This window comes from Balaenoptera physalus, assembly GCF_965194825.1.
Source record: "Balaenoptera physalus genome assembly, chromosome: 5".
NCBI lineage: Eukaryota > Metazoa > Chordata > Mammalia > Artiodactyla > Balaenopteridae > Balaenoptera > Balaenoptera physalus.
Window position 1 is genome coordinate 82,103,131 of NC_138884.1, and position 18,543 is coordinate 82,121,673.

The window sequence follows — 18,543 nt, forward strand, 5'->3', positions numbered from 1 at the left end:
GGGGTCTTTTGTGTTTCCATACAAATTGTGAAATTTTTTGTTCTAGTTCTGTGAAAAATGCCTGTGGTAGTTTGATAGGGATTGCATTGAATCTGTAGATTGCTTTGGGTAGTAGGGTCATTTTCACAATGTTGATTCTTCCAATCCAAGAACATGGTATATCTCTCCATCTATTTGTATCATCTTTAATTTCTTTCATCAGTGTCTTATAATTTTCTGCATACAGGTCTTTTGTCTCCTTAGGTAGGTTTATTCCTAGATATTTTATTCTTTTTGTTGCAATGGTAAATGGGAGTGTTTTCTTAATTTCACTTTCAGATTTTTCGTCATTAGTGTATAGAAATGCAAGAGATTTCTGTGCATTAATTTTGTATCCTGCTACTTTACCAAATTCATTGATTAGCTCTAGTAGTTTTCTGGTGCCAGTTTTAGGATTCTCTATGTATAGTATCATGTCATCTGCAAACAGTGACAGCTTTACTTCTTCTTTTCCGATTTGGATTCCTTTTATTTCTTTTTCTTCTCTGATTGCTGTGGCTAACACTTCCAAAACTATGTTGAATAATAGTGGTGAGAGTGGGCAACCTTGTCTTGTTCCTGATCTTAGTGGAAATGGTTTCAGTTTTTCACCATTGAGGACAATGTTGGCTGTGGGTTTGTCATATATGGCCTTTATTATGTTGAGAAAAGTTCCCTCTATGCCTACTTTCTGCAGGGCTTTTATCATAAATGGGTGTTGAATTTTGTCGAAAGCTTTCTCTGCATCTATTGAGATGATCATATGGTTTTTCTCCTTCAGTTTGTTAATATGGTGTATAATGTTGATTGATTTGCATATATTGAAGAATCCTTGCATTCCTGGGATAAACCCCACTTGATCATGGTGTATGATCCTTTTAATGTGCTGTTGGATTCTGTTTGCTAGTATTTTGTTGAGGATTTTTGCATCTATGTTCATCAGTGATATTGGCCTGTAGTTTTCTTTCTTTGTGACATCTTTGTCTGGTTTTGGTATCAGGGTGATGGTGACCTCGTAGAATGAGTTTGGGAGTGTTCCTCCCTCTGCAATATTTTGGAAGAGTTTGAGAATGATAGGTGTTAGCTCTTCTCTAAATGTTTGATAGAATTCTCCTGTGAAGCCTTCTTGTCCTGGGCTTTTGTTTGTTGGAAGGTTTTTAATCAGAGTTTCAATTTCAGTGCTTGTGATTGGTCTGTTCATATTTTCTATTTCTTCCTGGTTCAGTCTCGGAAGGTTGTGCTTTTCTAGGAATTTGTCCATTTCTTCCAGGTTGTCCATTTTATTGGCATAGAGTTGCTTGTAGTAATCTCTCATGATCTTTTGTATTTCTGCAGTGTCAGTGGTTACTTCTTTTTCATTTCTAATTCTATTGATTTGAGTCTTCTCCCTTTTTCTCTTGATGAGTCTGGCTAATGGTTTATCAATTTTGTTTATCTTCTCAAAGAACCAGCTTTTAGTTTCATTGATCTTTGCTATTGTTTCCTTCATTTCTTTTTCATTTATTTCTGATCTGATCTTTATGATTTCTTTCCTTCTGCTAGCTTTGGGCTTTTTTTGTTCTTCTTTCTCTAATTGCTTCAGGTGCAAGGTTACGTTGTTTATTCAAGATGTTTCCTGTTTCTTGAGGTAGGCTTGTATTGCTATAAACTTCCCTCTTAGCACTGCTTTTGCTGAGTCCCATAGGTTTTGGGTTGTCGTGTCTCCATTGTCATTTGTTTCTAGGTATTTTTTGATTTCCCCTTTGATTTCTTCAGTGATCACTTCGTTATTAAGTAGTGTATTGTGTAGCCTCCATGTGTTTGTATTTTTTACAGATCTTTTCCTGTAATTGATATCTAGTCTCATAGCGTTGTGGTCGGAAAAGATACTTGATACGATTTCAATTTTCTTAAATTTACCAAGGCTTGATTTGTGACCCAAGATATGATCTATCCTGGAGAAGGTTACATGAGCACTTGAGAAAAATGTGTATTCTGCTGTTTTTGGGTGGAAATGTCCTATAAATATCAATTAAGTCCATCTTGTTTAATGTATCATTTAAAGCTTGTGTTTCCTTATTTATTTTCATTTTGGATGATCTGTCCATTGGTGAAAGTGGGGTGTTAAAGTCCCCTACTATGTTTGTGCTGCTGTCGATTTCCCCTTTTATGGCTGTTAGTATTTGCCTTATGTATTGAGGTGCTCCTATGTTGGGTGCATAAATATTTACAATTGTTATACCTTCCTCTTGGATCGATCCCTTGATCATTATATAGTGTCCTTCTTTGTCTCTTGTAATAGTCTTTATTTTAAAGTCTATTTTGTCTGATATGAGACTTGCTACTTCAGCTTTCTTTTGATTTCCATTTGCATGGAATATCTTTTTCCATCCCCTCACTTTCAGTCTGTATGTGTCTCTAGGTCTGAAGTGGGTCTCTTGTAGACAGCATATATATGGGTCTTGTTTTTGTATCCATTCAGCCAGTCTGTGTCTTTTGGTGGGAGCATTTAATCCATTTACATTCAAGGTAATTATCGATATGTATGTTCCTATTCCCATTTTCTTAAATGTTTTGGGTTTGTTATTGTAGGTGTTTTCCTTCTCTTGTGTTTCTTGCCTAGAGAAGTTCCTTTAGCATTTGTTGTAAAGCTGGTTTGGTGGTGCTGAACTCTCTCAGCTTTTGCTTGTCTGTAAAGGTTTTAATTTCTCCATGAAATCTGAATGAGATCCTTGCTGGGTAGATTAATCTTGGTTGTAGGTTTTTCTCCTTCATCACTTTAAGTATATCCTGCCACTCCCTTCTGGCTTGCAGAGTTTCTGCTGAAAGGTCAGCTGTTAACCTTATGGGGATTCCCTTATGTGTTATTTATTGTTTTTCCCTTGCTGCTTTTAATATGTTTTCTTTATATTTAATTTTTGACAGTTTGATTAATACGTGTCTTGGCGTGTTTCTCCTTGGGTTTATCCTGTATGGGACTCTCTGTGCTTCCAGGACTTGATTAACTATTTCCTTTCCCATATTACGGAAGTTTTCAACTATAATCTCTTCAAATATTTTCTCAGTCCCTTTCTTTTTCTCCTCTTCTTCTGGGACCCCTATAATTCGAATGTTGGTGCATTTAATGTTGTCCCAGAGGTCTCTGAGACTGTCCTCAGTTCTTTTCATTCTTTTTTCTTTATCCTGCTCTGCAGTAGTTATTTCCACCATTTTATCTTCCAGGTCACTTATCCGTTCTTCTGCCTCAGTTATTCTGCTATTGATCCCTTCTAGAGTATTTTTAATTTCATTTATTGTGTTTTTCATCATTGTTTGGTTCCTCTTTAGTTCTTCTACGTCCTTGTTAAATGTTTCTTGCATTTTGTCTATTCTATTTCCAAGATTTTGGATCATCCTTACTATCATTATTCTGAATTCTTTTTCAGGTAGACTACCTATTTCCTCTTCATTTGTTAAGTCTGGTGTGTTTTGACCCTGCTCCTTCATCTGCTGTGTGTTTTTCTGTCATCTCATTTTGCTTATCTTACTGTGTTTGGGGTCTCCTTTTCACAGGCTGCAGGTTCGTAGTTCCCGTTGTTTTTGGTATCTGTCCCCAGTGGCTAAGGTTGGTTCAGTGGGTTGTGTAGGCTTCCAGCTGGAGAGAACTAGTGCCTGTGTTCTGGTGGATGAGGCTGGATCTTGTCTTTCTGGTGGGCACGTCCACGTCTGGTGGTGTGTTTTGGGGTGTCTGTGGCCTTATTATGATTTTAGGCAGCCTCTCTGCTAATGGATGGGGCTGTGTTCCTGTCTTGCTAGTTGTTTGGCATAGGGTGTCCTGCACTGTAGCTTGCTGGTCGTTGAGTGAAGCTGGGTCTTGATGTTGAGATGGAGATCTCTGAGAGACTTTTGCCGTTTGGTATTACATGGAACTGGGAGGTCTCTTGTGGACCAGTGTCCTGAAGTTGGCTCTCCCACCTCAGAGGCACAGCCCTGATGCCTGGCTGGAGCACCAAGAGCCTTTCATCCACACAGCTCAGAGTAAACGGGAGAAAAAATAGAAAGAAAGAAAGAAAGAGGATATAATATAGTGAAGTAAAATAAAGCTATTATAAAGCAAAGCTATACAGACAAAATCTCACCCAGAAGCATATACATATACACTCACCAAAAAAGGAAAAGGGGAAAAATTAATATATCCTGCTCCCAAAGTCCACCTCCTGAATTTGGGATGATTCGTTGTCTATTCAGGTATTCAACAGATGCAGGCACATCAAGTTGTTTGTGGAGTTTTAATCCGCTGCTTCTGAGGCTGCTGGGAGAGATTTCCCTTTCTCTTCATTGTTCGCACAGCTTCAGGGTTCAGCTTTGGATTTGGACCCACCTCTGCGTGTAGGTCGCCTGAGGGCGTCTGTTCCCCGCCCAGACAGAACGGGGTTAAAGGAGCAGCTGCTTCGGGGGCTCTGGCTCACTCAGGCCAGGGGAAGGGAGGGGTACGGAGGAGGCGGAGCGAGCCTGCGGCGGCAGAGGCCGGCGTGACGTTGCAGCAGCCTGAGGCGCGCCGTGCGTTCTCCCGGGAAAGTTGTCCCGGGATCACGGGAACCTGGCAGTGGCGGGCTGCACAGGCTCCCGGGAGGGGCGGTGTGGAAAGTGACCTGTGCTCGCACACAGGCTTCTTGGTGGTGGCAGAAGCAGCCTTAGCGTCTCATGCCCGTCTCTGCGGTCCGTACTAATAGCCGCGGCTCGCGCCCGTCTCTGGAGCTCGTTTAGGCGGCGCTCTGAATCCCCTCTCCTTGTGCGCCGGGAAACAAAGAGGCAAGAAAAAGTCTCTTGCCTCTTCGGCAGCTGCCGACTTTTTCCCGGACTCCCTCCCGGCTAGCCGTGGTGCGCTAACCCCTTCAGGCTGTGTTCACGCTGCCAACCCCAGTCCTCTCCCTGCGATCCGACCGAAGCCCGAGCCTCAGCTCCCAGCCCCCGCCCGCCCCGGCGGGTGAGCAGACAAGCCTCGGACTGGTGAGTGCTGCTCGGCGCCGAGCCTCTGTGCGGGAGTCTCTCCGCTTTGCCCTCCGCACCCCTGTGGCTGCGCTCTCCTCCGCGGCTCCAAAGCTTCCCCCCTCCGCCACCTGCAGTCTCCGCCCGCGAAGGGGCTCCTAGTGTGTGGAAACCTTTCCTCCTTCACGGCTCCCTCCCATTGGTGCAGGTCCCGTCCCTATTCTTTTGTCTCTGTTATTTCTTTTTTCTTTTGCCCTACCCAGGTACGTGGGGAGTTTCTTGCCTTTTGGGAGGTCTGACGTTTTCTGCCAGCGTTCAGTGGGTGTTCTGTAGGAGTAGTTCCACGTGTAGATGTATTTCTAATGTATCTGTGGGAAGGAAGGTGATCTCCGCGTCTTACTCTTCCGCCATCTTCTCTCGATGTTCTAGTTCTTGATTTAAATAATGGGTTCTTAAACTTTCATTGTTATACATTATAACGTACATATATCTTACATATTTGCATATACAAAGAGAAAATAAATAATGCAGATGTAGATTTGAGAGAGCTTTGTATGTCCTTGTTAAGAGTTTGGGGATTTATTCTGCAGATAATATATAGATTATTTAAGTGTTCTGAGAATGAGTGTGAAATGATAATATATGTGCTTTCAAAATACAGTATTACTCTGTTAGCAGGTTGGAAAATGAGTTTGAAAGGGTAAGAATGGATGCAGAAAGACTGCAGTTTGTTAGAATATCGAAGGGGAAAACTAGAGGGTGACACTGAGGATAGATAGAAGTGGTTGTTATAATTGCACCTTTTTCCATTTGAACCATATTTCTGTTACTGGAATGAAGGACAGTTCAAGGTGTTCCATTAATTAATACATTGCTGTAACTTATTTATGAATGTTTTATTTAAAACTTTTGCATCTTTATTTACAGAATTAAATGGTTTATAGTTAATTTTGTTTGTATTATTTTTGTGAAATTGTATTATCTTTGTTACGTCGCCTTTATTGATTTTTTTTGGAAAAGGAAACATATCTATGATTAAGAACCATTTACGTACTAAGTAAATATGTCTTTTGAAAGGTTTGAAAGACTTCCTTCAGTACTATTTTCAAAGGTAGCCATTTGTCTTCTTAAGTAGGGTTGTCTGATAAAACACAAAATGCCCAGTTAAATTTGAATTTTGAATAAACAGTGAATAATGCTTTAGTGCAAGTATGGCCTAAATAGTGAATGGGAAAATTTTAATTAAAAATTATTTGTTTTTTGAGATTCAAATTAACTCTGCATCTTGTATTTTTATTTGCAAATTCTGTCAGCCTTATTCTTAGATCAATTTTTTAATACATTTAGTCAATAGTCTACTTTATCATTGTGTGGTATCATTAACATGAAATTTATCATTATGGTGTTATTATGCAGAATTCTCATATAAGCAATTCAAGTTTCTTTTAATCTGTACTTATTACACATGGCCCTTTCATATTTTATACATTAATTTTCTAGTTAGTATACCTAGGGTTTTATCTCTATCCCTCTCCCCAAAAACCACTATAACAAATAATTTTCCTTGCTTTTTGGTTTTCTAATTTATTAATTCACTGTTATCATTTGAATTCTACCCTTGCACTTCCTTGGGTTTATTCTCCTTTTTTTTTAATGAGAAATAAATAAGTTCCATATTACATACAGGTTTTTTTGAGCACAGGAAGCACTTTGTTTCTAAAAATGTTGTTGATTAACTCTTTTCCAAAAGGAAAATGATGATACATGGTAGCCATCTTCAAAATTTCACAAGCTTAGTTAGTAACATATGGAAAACACAAGAGTTGTCTTTTTATATTGAATGGAGGGAAATTACACACACATACACACATGGAGTTTTTCTCTTGTTATATCACGTAAAGATACAGTTAAATCTAGTCTTACAGAGAAATTTCTTTATTAAATAATTATTCTAAGCTTTTTGTTTTATATGTTTCCTCATCAAGTTAAAAAAAAGAAAGCCTTTTATATCATAGGAACACAGAAGAAAGTATTTATGGGCCCAGGGTAAGAATTTTTGCTTTAACTGATTCCCAGTAGTCAAAGCTGGGTAAAAATATTTCATAACCTAGCTAAAGAGAGAATTATTTAATTCTACAATTTTATGCTAACTCATAAATGTTTAAGTAATTTATCTTTATTTTTTCTTAATTATTAATGAAACTTTCTAAAGTTATAAATTTTTCTGTAAATAGCATTAACTACAGCCTATGTGTTTTGATGTTTAATATTTTTTTAATGATTATTTTCTAAATAATTTGAAAGCAAGATTTTTAATTCTTCTTGGCCCCAATATTATTTAAATATTTTTTCTTAACATTTTTAAGTGATTGCACATTGGTTGTTTATATCTTTTTTATTTGTAGATTAATTTCACTGTCATCAAAGAATGTTGTTTGCATTCTTTGGGGAATTACTTGATATTTTCTTTGTGGCCAAATAAAGAGTCAGTGTCTGAAATTTTCTATAAGCAATTTAAAAAAGTATTTATTTATGTGATACAAGTTTTCCTCTCTATAGAGCTGTTTGAAAGATCTGTTATTCAGATTTCTATTATTTCCAGGATTATTTTTGCTTACTTGTTGTATCAAAGACTGAAAGACATGTCTTAAAATATCCTACTAGTACTATGTTTTCCTGTTTCCCTTTTTATTTCTAGCAGTTTTTATTCATATATTACAATTGCAAGGTGATTACCCACCTCAATTACTAGATTCTCCTTATTTTGGTATAAATATAGATATATTTCCACCACAAGACCATGAACACTTCCAGGAGAGACACAGTAACCTACTTTTTCACCTCTAGTGACATGGTGCCTGGAAAACAACAGAGAGAAATTTCAGTAGGGGGGTGAATTGTAATATTCTAAGGTCCAAGCTTACAGAGGATGAAAAACAGTGCCCTCTGGAGTTGACACTCTGAGGAGGACATAAGGCACAAAGGATGTTTGCTAAATGATTAATTCTCATCTTACACGTAGTACCAGTTATCAGGGCACAAACACTGTGCATCTATACCAACTCTCTGGAACTCTCCTTTTAAATGATACTCACAAAAATTCTTATTTCATGAAAATAATTATGTAGACTTTCATCAAAGTTTACTATGAGTAAATTTTTAGTAAAACCTTACAGTTCTTAAATAGCAAGACACTTTGGCCTCTAGGATGGAGGGATGTTCTTTTTAGGAACTGTAACATCAGGATATATAATTTATCCAGTCTATTTTTATCTATAGCATAAACCGTTCTTTTAGAAATTAAAACAGTTGATATATCGCCATCATTGTAATCATTATTCAATATTTACTGACCATGTGCCAAGATCTGTTAAAAAATTCTATATGCTGAGCATATTAAACAGAGAAAACAGCAGAGCTCAGCTAAATGTTAACTGCTATTCCCCTTTCCTTGGAATCTTATCAAGACTTTAGGAAAAGTCATAATTCATCTTTTTTTTTTTCTTTTAACATCTTTATTGGAGTATAATTGCTTTACAATGGTGTGTTAGTTTCTGCTTTATAACAAAGTGAATCAGTTATACATATACATATATCCCCATATCTCTTCCCTCTTGTGTCTCATTCCCACCCTCCCTATCCCACCCCTCTAGGTGGTCACAAAGCATTGAGCTGATCTCCCTGTGCTATGTGGCTGTTTTCCACTAGCTATCTATTTTATATTTGGTAGTGTATATATGTCCATGCCACTCTCTCTTTGTCACAGCTTACCCTTCCCCCTCCCCATATCCTCAAGTCCATTCTCTAGTAGCTCTGCATCTTTATTCCCATCTTGCCCCTAGGTTCTTCATGACCATTTTTTGTTTTGTTTTTTAGATCCCATATATATGTGTTAGCATACAGTATTTGTTTTTCTCTTTCTGACTTACTTCACTCTGTATGACAGACTCTAGGTCCATTCACCTCACTACAAGTAACTCAATTTCGTTTCTTTTTATGGCTGAGTAATATTCCATTGTATATATGTGCCACATCTTCTTTATCTATTCATCTGTTGATGGACACTTAGGTTGCTTCCATGTCCTGGCTATTGTAAATAGAGCTGCAATGAACATTGTGGTACATGACTATTTCTGAATTATGGTTTTCTCAGGGTATATGCCCAGTAGTGGGATTGCTGGGTCGTATGGTAGTTCTATTTGTAGTTTTTTAAGGAACCACCATGCTGTTCTCCATAGTGGCTGTATCAATTTACATTCCCACCAACAGTGCAAGAGGGTTCCCTTTTCTCCACACCCTCTCCAGCGTTTATTGTTTGTGGATTTTTTGATGATGGCCATTCTGACCGGTATAAGATGATATCTCATTGTAGTTTTGATTTGCCTTTCTCTAATGATTAACGATATTGAACATTCTTTCATGTGTTTGTTGGCAATCTGTATATCTTCTTTGGAGAAATGTCTATTTAGGTCTTCTGCCCGTTTTTGGATTGGGTTGTATGCTTTTTTGATATTGAGCTGCAAGAGCTGCTTGTAAATCTTGGAGATTAATCCTTTGTCAGTTGCTTCATTTGCAAATATTTTCTCCCATTCTGAGGGTTGTCTTTTTGTCTTGTTTATGGTTTCCTTTGCTGTGCAAAAGCTTTTAAGTTTCATTAGGTTCCATTTGTTTATTTTTGTTTTTATTTCCATTTCTCTAGGAGGTGGGTCAAAAAGGATCTTGCTGTGATTTATGTCATAGAGTGTTCTGCCTATGTTTTCCTCCAGGAGTTTGATAGTGCCTGGACTTACATTTAGGTCTTTAATCTATTTTGAGTTTATTTTTGTGTATGGTGTTAGGGAGTGTTCTAATTTCATTCTTTTACATGTAGCTGTCCAGTTTTCCCAGCACCACTTACTGAAGAGGCTGTCTTTTTTTCTCTGTATATTCTTGCCTCCTTTATCAAAGATAAGGTGACCATATGTACGTGGGTTTATCTCTGGGCTTTCTATCCTGCTCCATTGATCTATATTTCTGTTTTTGTTCCAGTACCATACTGTCTTCATTACTGTAAATTTGTAGTATAGTCTGAAGTCAGGGAGCCTGATTCCTCCAGCTCCATTTTTCTTTCTCAAGATTGCTTTGGCTATTCGGGGTCTTTTGTGTTTGCATACAAATTGTGAAATTTTTTGTTCTAGTTCTGTGAAAAATGCCAGTGGTAGTTTGATAGAGATTGCATTGAATCTGTAGTCATTGCTTTGGGTAGTATAGTCATTTTCATAATGTTGATTCTTCCAATCCAAGAACATGGCATATCTCTCCATCTGTTTGTATCATGTTTAATTTCTTTCATCAGTGTCTTATAATTTTCTACATACAGGTCTTTTGTGTCCTTAGGTAGGTTTATTCCTAGGTAGTTTATTCTTTTTGTTGCAATGGTAAAAGGGAGTGTTTTCTTAATTTTACTTTCAGATTTTTCATCTTTAGTGTATAGGAATGCAAGAGATTTCTGTGCATTAATTTTGTATCCTGCTACTTTACCAAATTTATTGATTAGCTCTAGTAGTTTTCTGGTAGCATCTTTAGGATTCTCTGTATATAGTATTATGTCATCTGCAAACAGTGACAGCTTTACTTCTTCTTTTCCGATTTGGATTCCTTTTATTGCTTTTTCTTCTCTGATTGCTGTGGCTAAAACTTCCACAACTATGTTTAATAATAGTGGTGAGAGTGGACAACCTTGTCTTGTTCCTGATCTTAGTGGAAATGGTTTCAGTTTTTCACCATTGAGGACGATGTTGGCTGTGGGGTTGTCATATATGGCCTTTATTATGTTGAGGTAAGTTCCCTGTATGCCTACTTTCTGGAGGGTTTTTATTATAAATGAGTGTTGAACTTTGTTAAAAGCTTTCTCTGCATCTATTGAGATTATCATATGGTTTTTCTCCTTCAATTTGTTATTATGGTGTATCACATTGATTGATTTGTGTATACTGAAGCATCCTTGCATTCCTGGGGTAAACCCCACTTGATCATGGTGTATGATCCTTTTAATGTGCTGTTGGATTCTGTTTGCTAGTATTTTGTTGAGGATTTTTGCATCTATGTTCATCAGTGATATTGGCCTGTAGTTTTCTTTCTTTGTGACATCTTTGTCTGGTTTTGGTATCAGGGTGATGGTGGCCTCATAGAGTGAGTTTCCTCCCTTGCTGTATTTTGGAAGAGTTTGAGAATGATAGGTGTTAGCTCTTCTCTAAATGTTTGATGGAATTCTCCTGTGAAGCCGTCTGGTCCTGGGCTTTTGTTTGTTGGAAGATTTTTAATCACAGTTTCAATTTCAGTGCTTGTGATTAGTCTGTTCATATTTTCTATTTCTTCCTGGTTCAGTCTTGGAAGGTTGTGCTTTTCTAAGAATTTGTCCATTTCTTCCAGGTTGTCCATTTCATTGGCATATAGTTGCTTGTAGTAATCTCTTATGATCCTTTGTATTTCTGCAGTGTCAGTGGTTACTTCTCCTTTTTCATTTCTAATTCTGGTGATTTGAGTCTTCTCCCTTTTTTTCTTGATGAGTCTGGCTAATGGTTTATCAATTTTGTTTATCTTCTCAAAGAACCAGCTTTTAGTTTTATTGATCTTTGCTATCGTTTCCTTCATTTCTTTTTCATTTATTTCTGATCTGATCTTTATGATTTCTTTTCTTCTGCTAACTTTGGGGTTTTTCATAATTCGTCTTTAACAATATATCTGTGCTGTTTAACTAAAACATACTTAAATTACTTGTCTATGATGTAGAAACAGTAAGTTAGGTTCTCCTTGGTAATTAATGAGGAGACTTTTGAACTGGATGAATTTAATATACAATAACTATTCTGGAAACCAAAACTAGCAACAACTTTTTCACACGTCTCTTCCAAGGTAGAGGCAAGATTGACATATCAGTTAAGAGTTCTTTCTGTTGTTTGGGACAGTATAGAGTGGCTTAACAAAAAAGTTTATTTTTTGCACACAACAAGCAGCCTGGAGGTGGGAAGTTTGTATTGGGGAAGTGTCTTCATGATGCTGTTAATCTCCTGGGTTGTTTTATTTTCCTGGTGGTGCACCCTTCTTCGTGGAAGAATATTTTTCTTCATGTTGTCATCTAATCACAAAACGGGTGAGGTGTCCTCAGCACACCATCTGCGTTGCAAGCAAAAAGAAAAAGGAAAGGAAACAGGAAGGGCTGGCACTTATATCAGAAAGAGCAAAGCTTACCTGGAAAGCCTCAACTTCTATCTTATGGCCACAACTGTGTAGCTTGAACACTGCTTAGCTGTAAGGGAGTCTAAGGAGTTGAACGTTTTCAACTGGGCATATTGCCATCATGAATAAAAGTAGGTTTTCTCAGGAGGAAGGAGAAAGGGATGTTTGATACTCACTAGTAGTTTTCTATTGGGACCTTTATGCTCGTGCAGGAGAGATCACTGCCTAGCATTATGTCAATATTTCCATCCATGCCTCGAGAGTTACAGACAGGCAAAGTGGTTGTGAGCTCACAGGGTATCTTTGAGAATTTGAAAAAGGTGGATGTGCTGAGGAAATACAGCCCTATGTTGGAGCACACGCCTTGGTGAATGGAGTGTGACTTACATTTCAGCCTCCACTTACCTGTTTGTCAAGACACCTGTGTGCAGTGAACAACCTGCACAGCTGTATAAAGGGCCACGAGGGACAGGACAGAGGTAAAGTAGAAGGAGGGGATTAGTGACTGATCTTAGCTTCTTTGACAGAGATATGTTAAGTTCTATCTGCTCTGCCCTTCTTTCTTTTGGAATCAAAGGTAACCATGCTCAACAATTACTACAGGTTTACAGAAACTGTGAAGCAGATGTATGAAATATTTTGTAGTCTTAATGAAATTTTCCTGGTAGCTTGTAAACTTTTGATAGCTAATGACAAAAAGGGAAGGAAAATCTACTTCCTGGGGATATATAAGCAAAACCTTAAGTCAGCACAAAGAGCTGTGGGTGAGTAGGTTATTAAACACATGTGAAGAGTTATAATAATTATTATAGAAGCATATGAAAAGTATATCTCCACGAAATAATATTCTCTTGTGCAACTAGAAAGATGTAGCCAACACTGTTGAAAGGGAGAATACTGAGGCTATTATCATCCGTCCTTCACTGTCCTTCTGCTGGATTTAGGATCCTTTTTCCCCTCAGTGTAGAATAATTTAACAATCCCAAAAGGAAGCACACATGATACCTCTCAGCTATTGTTGTATTTACTCCATCTCTCCTGTTTCATGATAAAGACGCTGTTGCCATCATTCTGAATGTGATGGTGTTTGCAGAACATAAGATATGATCCCTCTTTAAATAGAATGCTTGCCAATCATCCTTAACTGTTTTATCTTAAGGTACTTTGTCTTTTAGGCAGGGTTATCAAGAGAAGGCTCAGCTCTTTCTTCGAAGTTGTCAGATCTTATAATACCTCATTACTCCTTGCTCTGTCCTCAATTCAGCTCTGGATATTTTGCTCCCCCACCCTTTTTTTCTTTAAAGAAGTTTAACAATTAGAATATATTCTGTGTAAAGAAATAGTCTAGTCTTCTAGCTGCCTACTTTATTTTATTTAAATCACCTATTTATTAAAGCATCAGAGGAGAGACTTTAAGAAATCACCTGGCTCAGCCCTTATCCCACTTCTCTCATTTGCCAAACAATTGAAATCTGATAGCCACTTTCCTTGTTAATTTTTTAAATTAATTTTATTTTTGGCTGTGTTAGGTCTTTGTTGCTGTGCATGGGCTTTCTCTAGTTGCAGTGAGCGGGGACTACTCTTCGTTGCAGTGCGCAGGCTTCTCATTGCAGTGGCTTCTCTTGTTGCGGAGCACGGGCTCTAAGCGTGTGGGCTTCAGTAGTTGTAGCACATGGGCTCAGTAGTTGTGGCTCGCGGGCTCTAGAGCGCAGACTCAGTAGTTGTGGTGTATGGGTTTAATTGTTCTGAGGCATGTGGGATCTTCCCGGACCAGGGTTCCAACCCGTGTCCCCTGCATTGGCAGACAGATTCTTAACCACTGCACCACCAGGGAAGTCCCTTGTTAATGTTTTTACACAGTCCATAAGCTTTCTTGCTATCATTTTGTATTAATCATCCCTGTGTACAAAATTTTCCGTATGTCCATTCACTCATTCATTCATTAATTTCTAGTTTTATTGTATTGTGTTCAGAAAGTGCTGTTAGTAGCAATTCTACTTTATGGAATTTACAAATGTGTTCTTTGTGATCTAACATGAGATTGATCTTAGTAAATGTTCCTTATGCACTTGAGATGAGGATATGCTCTTAATTATTAGAATGTAAATTTCAATATATAGTCACATGAAATATGAAATCTACTAGTAGATTTCATATAAAATCTACTTTACTGATTATGTTGTTATTGTCCATATCTTTCATTATTTTTGGCCCACTTGGTCTGTTTTGACTGAAAGTAGTGTGTAAATTCTCCTAGTGTAAGTTTTTCTCCCAATGTCTCTTTGAATCTCTTGTGTTTCTGCTTTACAAAGTGGTTGCTATATTGTGTGATAGACAGATATCTATAACATTAGGTATTCATAGTGAACTGTGGTTTTCAGCATTAAAAAGTTTCCTTGTCAGGTTTAATGTTTTTTGGCTTGGATTCTGATTTGGTTTACCTGATATAGATATTGAAACTCCAGTTTTCTTATTGTTTCCATTCGACTGGTATAACATTAATTTTTCCTTTATTTTCAGCCTCTCTGAATCACTTTGTTTTAGGTATGTCTCTTGCACACAACATGTAATTATTGCCTTGTGAGACAAATCGAGATGTTTTTCCTTTACTAGGTAAGTTAAGTCCATTCTCATTTATTGATATGACTGATATTTTTGAACTTGACTGTCACATCATTTTATATTATACATTGCTATATCATGTTTACCTTTTTTCTTTCTCTACATGATGTGTTTCCTTTTCTTTTCTTAAACATTATTTTCTCTTTAATGAAGTTTTATATTTTTGTTCCAGGAGTTTTACACTTCATACTTTTTAATGTCCTTTATCAAGTTTTCTTAATATGACCATTAAGTGTCTGGGTTATTGATATTTAGCGTCAGTTTTTAGTGACACCTATATATTGCCTATCCAACAATCAATAAATTTATTCAACTTTTCTGTTTCCCTCTTCTTTTCTTCCAATTTTTAGTTGCAATATTTCTTTTTCAAAAACATGTAATATTTATATATTATTCTTTCAATATTGTCTCCAACTTTTGTTTTCATCTTAGATCTGATTTAATAATATATAATTTCTTCACCACCAGTCCTTTTGTTAAAGTTTCTCCGATTATCTCCTGGACGGATGAAGGTCAGTCCCTACTATATTTCTCAAGAGGAATGGGTACAGCTCAGACGTACAGAAATCTCCCAGCTCTTGAATGTTTAAAATTGTTTTTCAATAGCCTTGATACTTGAAGGAGAGATTAGCTGGGTATAAAATCCTTGGTCTACACTTTTTATCCTTGAGTTTCTTGAAAATGCTGTTCCATTGTTGCCATGTTTTGAATGTTGCTTTGAAAGTTTGATGCCAGTCTAATTCCTTATCCCTTGTAAATTCTTTGATGACATTGCCCAGAGGCATTGAGGATTTTTTCATCTTTTATTGTCAAATATTTTAATAGTATACTTCACTGAGTTGATTGCTTTAGGCAAATTTTCCCAGCAACTTGGTAGGCCCTTTCAATATGTAGAGTGAGCTCTTCTTTTATTTCTGGAAAGATTTCTTGGATTATATTCTAAACATTAGTTTTGCTCAATTGTTTCATTTTGTTTGCTAGAGTCAATAATTATATATCTGTTGAACTTTCTTTGATATCTTCCTGCTTTTTTTCTCTTTCTCTTTCTTCTTTTTTTTATTTACTTATTTTACTATTTCACTTTCATCCTTTTGATTGCTTTCCTCCTTTTTTAAAATAACTTCTATTAAATTTTCTTTGAGTTTATTCTCCTTTTGGGAATTTTGTAATTTTGTCATCATTTAATATATCATTTTGTCATTTTCTTCCACATCTTCCTTGAGTTGAATCATTTCTCATTTCATTTATTCATGCTTTTATATATATATTTATTTTTAAACTTTGAGTTTATGATTCAAGGTGTTTTAGTTTCATATCTTCACTTGCTTTTTTAATGCTATTTGATTCAGTGTAGAATGTTCTGTTACAGTTTTATTGTACTTCTTTGCTTTTTTGGCGGGGATGGTAGCAGAAATATTTAATTCCCATTTTTTAGTTTATTCTTTTTAGTAGCTTTGTATAATAAATACTGCTTGCCTCTCTATATTTCTTGGACAGGTGTGGTGGTTTGGGATGTTTATGTGATTATAGTTCAAGGACACTTCATGTCAGAGTAAATGATTTCAGTCTCTTTAGTGGATGACTTTTTCTTTTTTGTTCAATTAGGAGAAGTTTGTTTACCTTGAAATTTCTGCTTTACTTCTGTTTTGAGGGATTGTAAAACTTCTCCTCTTGCTTCTTTTACACTTAACCACACAAAAGTGTCTCTCTCTTCCTTTTTACCTTTGTTTCCCCAGAAGTATCACCTTCCCAAGACTGCCTCCTCGTGTATGTTTTTAAATTCCCTTTCTGTAGTCAGTGTTCTGAAGGACCAGAACTCTTCTTCAGTAGTTTTGCATGTAAGGAAGACTTTCCCTTTCTGGGAGATTTTATCTCAATCTTTTGTTCTCTAGCACAGTTTTTCTGGACCTCTGGACCTCTCTGCAAAGACTTGCATCAGGGGCTTGATAAATAGGTATGTTATTTTATTAAATTTACAGGTAATTTTGAGTTTGTTATATGGAAAGAAAGGGAGTTGTGTGGCTCATGTATCTGTATAGTTTTGGAGGATGGCTAGAGAGATTTGGATTTAGACAATTGTGAAGCTACCTGGAGGTCCTCTGTTGTCCCTGGTTTATAGATGAGACAACCAAGACTTGGTGAGTTCAGGTGATTACCACAACCCAGCTTAAATGTCATATGTCCTCTTAACCACTATCCATACTGCTTCTGAAATTACAAATATAGTTTAATTTGCAGTGCATCCAACCAACGTATGTTATTCACAGCAATTACCCCAAGAAGCAAAACTGACATGGTAGCAGAATAACATATCAAAGTGGTCAAGCTACTTAGGAAACAGCTTTAAAATGAGACAGTCCAAGCCTTAGGACTTGGGGAGAATAAGTGAGTAAGGTCAGAATGGACAGATAAATATTGTGAAAATATGCAATGTGAAATGGACCAAAGTACACAATGAGAGAAATCCAACTTCAGGATCAATAAAGAAGTAGAAAAAGTCGTGGATTTAGGAAAGTGTCATTTGTTTTCAGGAAGGGAAATCAGCATAAGCATTAGCTTAAGTCCAGGATAAGCACAGTTAGGGAAATAAATTTGTACTTTCCTGAAAGCATAAACCAAATAAAATTAATGTGATATAACCAATTGTTTGAATAATCCTCACCATTATTCTCCTTTAAAAATTAATATTTGCTATTTGTTTGTGTACATGGGATCTTAAACTGAAAATGGCAAGATGTATTTTCAAACAGTGGTCACTTTCAAATATTTGAGGGATGGAAAAATGAAGCTGTAGAGAGCACAGATAATTATCACCTGAAGGGTCAAAAGGAAGTGGATCTGTGAACATGAAGAAAGATAAGTGCCTTTGAAAGAACTAAATGTTCCCAATGATACATTGTGTTTCTATGCTTCCTATTGATTCTGAGAAATGGCAGGTCCAATCTGAGGATTTAGGGAGTGCTTAATATGGAATAAGTGAGAGCTCAGCAAGTTTCTCAAGAAACCTTGTTCTTCTCAGATATTCAGAGACAATGGAAACCTACATCTGCCTAATGCCAGCTTGGTATGTTTCTGGCAAGCAGGCCTAAGGTTTTGGTGTTATGGTTATTGTTTGTTACTTTCATATTCTTCTTGGGGGAAATGTGACCTGGTGGAGTAAGCAAACAGCCAGAATTCTGTGACCTTTAGGCTGTCTTGTATTTGAATGCTTTATTTTGTATTAAAAATTGTTTCTTCTATGCATATTTCTAAAATTAATGAATGCCTCATTCATAAAGAAGAGAGATTCAGTTTCTTGGTGGATAAATCTAATTCTAGAGAACATAAGCAATATTTAACATTATATTCTTACTCAAAGGAGGGCACCAGATTTTACTGAGAGATATACAGAAAATGTATTGAAATTTAGGGACAACATTTCCTTGCTATTTATGGTGAAATAAGCTGTTTGCAGCATATAGTCGTCTGCTTCATTTGACATTGTTGATTGCTCTCTCCATCTTGAAGTTCTCCTTTTTTTCATATTTTGATGACTTTTCTCTCTCTTTTCCCTCTCTGGAATAAAATAATGAATTTATTTTTATTTTATATTTTACATTGTATTTTGATAAAATACATTTAACATAGTATTTACCATCTTAACCATTTTAAGTGTACATACAATTCAGTGGTATTAAGTACATATATAATGTTGTGTAACCATCACTACCTTTCCTCTCCAGAACTCTTTTCATCTTT